A 5273-nucleotide genomic window follows, 5' to 3' on the forward strand; every position below is an offset into this window, starting at 1 on the left:
TCCTTCCATTCACCCGGTGCCACCCCCTCCCAACCCCCCGTTATCGACAGAGACGCTCACCAGCGCTGAAAGGTGATGAGAGTGGTACATCTGGTGTGTGTGTGTGTGTGTGTGTGTGTGTGTGTGTGTGTGTGTGTGTGTGTGTGTGTGTGTGTGTGTGTGTGTGTGTGTGTGTGTGTGTGTGTTCGCCGTAGAGAGGATGATGCAGTCAGTCAGAGATGAGGGTTAAGCTCTGCTGCATTTGGGCGTCCATCAAGAATCCCCCCTTGCTGGATGGATGGATGGATGGATTAACCCCCTCCTACACAGGGAGAGTGGAGATGAGGATGCTCACACACACACACACACACACACACACACACACACACACACTGGTTAATACCTACATAAAGTTTACATGTGCACGTAACAGGCATTAAAATAAAAGCAACAATAAGTTTTCATTCCAGTTCTCATTGTTTATCATTTCTGCAGAGTCAGGGAATTCCCCACATGTGTGCATAGGCTATATATATCTATATGTGTGTGTGTGTCTGTGTGTGTGTGTGTGTGTGTGTGTGTGTGTGTGTGTGTGTGTGTGTGTGTTGCTGTATGAGAAGCATGAGGAGGTTTAAAAAAAAAAAAAGAAAAGAAAAAAAGGGAGGAAAGAAAATAGGACGTGCTCATTGGGAGGAGGAGGAGTGATGCAGGCAAGAATCCTTGTTTTGGTGGCCATGGCAACAGGTTTCTGAGAACCCCCCCCCCTCCCCCCCACCTCCCCCTTCCTCCGATCCCACCACCCTTTCCCACACCCTCTCTTTCTCACACACACACACACACACACACACAAACATGTAGTCAAACACTGCTCCCACCTCCCACCCTGGGACTTCACTGCAGAGCAGAGCCGAGGTGCTGCAGTCGAGCCTGAGGAAGACAATAAGGCACTGTGTGTGTGTGTGTGTCTGTGTGTGTGTGTGTCTGTGTGTGTGCGTGCGTGCGTGCGTGCGTGTGTGTGCGTGCGTGTCACCTGTGCATGCGTGTCGTGCTGCTGCAGTCTTGTCGTGTCCTCGTCGTGTAGCTGTGAAGGATGAAAAAAGATGCCGTCAGTTTAACATGATGAGTCACGTTCTGCTCCTTCGGTTTCCCACCGTCTCTGCTGTGCTGCTCTACTTTGTTATGGAGTTGTCATATACACACAGATACACACAGAAAGACACACACACACACACACACACACACACACACAGAAAGACACACACAGTGCAGCCCGGCCCATTTGTCAGACACCATACAACACCATAACATTCCCAAAATCCATGCAGAAGACTCATCACAGACATAATTTTGTCTAGAAACACCGACTTTAACCTTTGTGTTAAAGTTCCCATGATGCACAGTTTTCATTTCATTTCATTTATTAGTTTATTTCATAGGGACAGTGCACCACTAATCAACAGAGTTAAAAGAAAAACTGTAAGTGGGCCAGAGTTAGCCAACAAGGCTAGTTTTCGTCCATTGTCCCTGGCCAGATGTTAAAGGCAACCTAAAAGCCAAAAAAAGGGGCAACAATTAAGTACTTTCAAAACACAACTTACATAACAATCTACCTAGTAAGTTCATGCTACAGACATCACATCAGAGGTGAGGTGTAAACAAAGCTCCAGATTTTCTTCTTGTCTTGTGTTTTATTTTGAAAGGCTGATGAAGATCTAAAAAAAACATCCAATAAAAAACAGAGCAGATTTCAGAATAAAACACCTCAGAGAAACCAAATCCTGCAAGTTGTTGGATGGTGGGTACAGGTGGTGAGGGGGCGGGGCTTTGTTGTGACATCACAAAGTGACAGGAGGTCCTGACGGCTGGTTTTTAAAGGCTCAGTTTCTGAATACAGGCTGTGTGCATTTCTCTGTGGACTGAGGCTTTGATACTTTCACAGTATTAATATAGAACCTAGAGCTGCTTTATAATCACACTACACATGGACATCTACCTTTATACTGTATGGAGCTTTAACACAAACATCTACCTTTATACTGTATGGAGCTTTAACACAAACATCTACCTTTATACTGTATGGAGCTTTAACACAAACATCTACCTTTATACTGTATGGAGCTTTAACACAAACATCTACCTTTATACTGTATGGAGCTTTAACACAAACATCTACCTTTATACTGAAGGAGTTTTAACACAAACATCTACCTTTATACTGTATGGAGCTTTAATATGAACATCTACCTTTATACTGTGGGGCTTAGTCTATATGTAATTTACTAAATCTGTTGTAAACACCATTTTCTCAGTCCGAGTTTTTACAAAACGAAAAGTAAAACCAGAGAAAACAAAATTAATGATGAAAGAACAAACACTGAGAGATGAGAAGATGCGACAAGATGCCTGTAGCAAGACGCTAAAAACAAAACAAAACAAAACAAAACATACAAGACAAAACAGTGAAAGGGTTGTGTAATGTTAATGCTGCTGCAGCTGCTGCTGACCTCTGACCTCCGGGCTGCATCACATCAATATTCAGCTCTGCAGGGGCAGGTTGTTAGTTTGATTACTTCACATAAACCTCAGATACGAACACACAGCGCCTTCATCTGTGTGGCTCACATGTGTAAACACACACACACACACAGTGTAAGGATTAATGGCCCTTCATCCACTCTCCCATCAGGATCTGTAGCAGCAGCAGCAGCATCATCCATCACTGCTGGGAGGCCTGCGGCGCCATCTGCCTGTCACTCAGCATCATTACAGCACCGCCACTGCTGCTCTCTGGGTGTGGATGCTGGGTTTTACTGAGCTGCCGCCCGAGGCCCTGAAGGTACCATGACTCTCAAACAGTCTCAACGTCTCATTCTTTAGTTTAGTACTGAGACTGACACGGATGCAAATTAGCAAGTTGCTAACTCTGACGCATTTACATTTGTGCACACGTACGAATGTTCATTAATGTGTATTGTCCCTTTTAAATAAAAAAAATAAACACACAGTTGGTTTCACCTGGCGTGTGTATGGATTCACTGCAAAACTAAAACTGAAATGTTCTGCACACTCTTTGTCCTCTCAGTCCTTTGGTTCGACATTTCCACCTGCCTCAGGAAGTTTCCATGTGATGTGATGTGATGTGCATGTTTACCAACAGATCAGAGAGAGTTCATGTTTGAGTTTGAGGCATTTTAACACGTAACGTTTCAAACAGTTCCCTTTACATAGTATCCAATCCAATCCAATCCAACTTTATTTGTTGAGCACTTTACTGTAAAACATCCAACAGTGGACCAAAGTGCTGTACAGGATAATAAATAAAAGTACCAGAAATAAAGACACAACATCTTACATAAACATAGAATTACACATATAAAAACAGATAAAATAATCTAAAAGGCATATACCATGGGTAAAATAATAGCTGTGCAATAAAAGAAACAATAAAATAAGATAGAAATCTAATAAAATCAAGTCAATCAAGCCAACATCATACAATAAGTATAAATTTTACATTTTAACACTTAACGTTTCAAACAGTTGCCTTTACATAATAGTTAGTACAGTAGTAGTACTAGTATGTATCGGGACCATCAGGTGTGTTTCCACCAACCTGGGTTCAAGTCTGATTTTTAATTTATACTTAAAGAAAAGCCAGGGTGGAAATGCTGGAAATTAAAAACAAACAAACAAACAAAAAAACATTACAAATAAAATAGCTACAATAAATGTTAAATTGAAGTTGAATGTCAACAAAAGTGCAGCTTAGACAGACTTAGTGAGAAACAGTTACAATGGAGTTTAGGGAGAGAAGAGAAACAAACATATAAAACAGAAGTCAACAACACACATCAACACATGAACTTTACGTCTAAGCCACATCCTCCATTATTTACTTTATTCTGTTGAAAATCAGATAGATAGATAGATAGATAGATAGATAGATAGATAGATAGATAGATAGATAGATAGATAGATAGATAGATAGATAGATAGATAGATAGATAGATTAAAGCTATATGTATAAGAATAATTATAAGGCTATGAAAACCAAACATTTTTTTTTATTTAATAGCGATTATACACTTATATAACTACATTCATGGGTAGTATATTCAGATTTTGCCAATAAACCATGTAAATTTTTACACACTGGACCTTTAAAGCTCATGAGAGGAGGAAGAACTTGCGGCGAACGTATAAGACAGTTGTCTGATGGACAAGTTAATAACCTTCATCATCATCATCATCATCACTCTCAACACTTCACGTCATCTGAGCTGCATTAGAGGAGCTGCTGCTGTCAATGGACCGATTTTAATCACATGGTGACAGGAAAGTAGAAACAAATGGAGCCATGTGAGTTTTATTTTAGGAAGTTTATTTATTTTTTATTGTGCATCTAAAAAAAAAAAAAAAAACCCATAAGATTCACCACCAGTGTTTATTTGATGAGCGTGAAATGAATCAGATTTACAGCTTCTGTTTTTTTGTTTTTGTTTTTACAGATGATATGTTCAGGTGTTAACAGCAGGTGGAACTAACGACATTAACGAGCTCTGGGATCCAGTAATTACTGTAACACACACTGTAATTGATGTTATTAAATGCACCTGCATCAGTGTTTCCTCCTGGTCATGTGCCAGCTTACACATGTGGGATCTGTTTCTTTGGTACCCAGGGCAACAACAGCACATAATATGTTGGTGTGTGTAGGCTACATGTGCATGTTAATGCAGGTGAGTCCCTTCCTGTTAAACCCTTGAGCTTCTCCATGTTCGTAAAGACAAAAGGATCAAAACATCAAAGTCTATGATGTGTTCACCAGCTCCATCAGTGTCTTCATCAGTGTCTTCATCAGTATCTTCACCACTTCCACCAGTGTCTTCATCAGCTCCATCAGTGTCTTCATCAGTATTATTTAGCCTTTATTTAACCAGGTAAAAAGACCCGTTGAGATCGAGATCTCATTTTCAAGGGTGACCTGGCCAAGAGGGCAGCAGCACACTTTACTTTTCACACATTATAAAAATACAAAATACATTACAATATTACATTATAATAAATAGGGCCATAATACAGTAGGGGTTAAAACAAAGTGCAAGGAGCAAGAGGCTCATGGTGACAAGGTTGGTCAGCAAAGGCACTGCTCAATTGATTTTTGAAATCCGGTGGTGCTGCTTCATCTAGTATATATCTATATCTTCACCAGTGTCTTCACCAGCTCCATCAGTGTCTTCATCAGTATCTTCATCAGTGTCTTCATCAGCTATGTCAGTAGAGTAGAGTAGAGT

The sequence above is a fragment of the Trachurus japonicus genome, chromosome 1 (genome assembly GCF_045865225.1).
Source record: "Trachurus japonicus isolate A0001 chromosome 1, Traja_1.0".
NCBI lineage: Eukaryota > Metazoa > Chordata > Actinopteri > Carangiformes > Carangidae > Trachurus > Trachurus japonicus.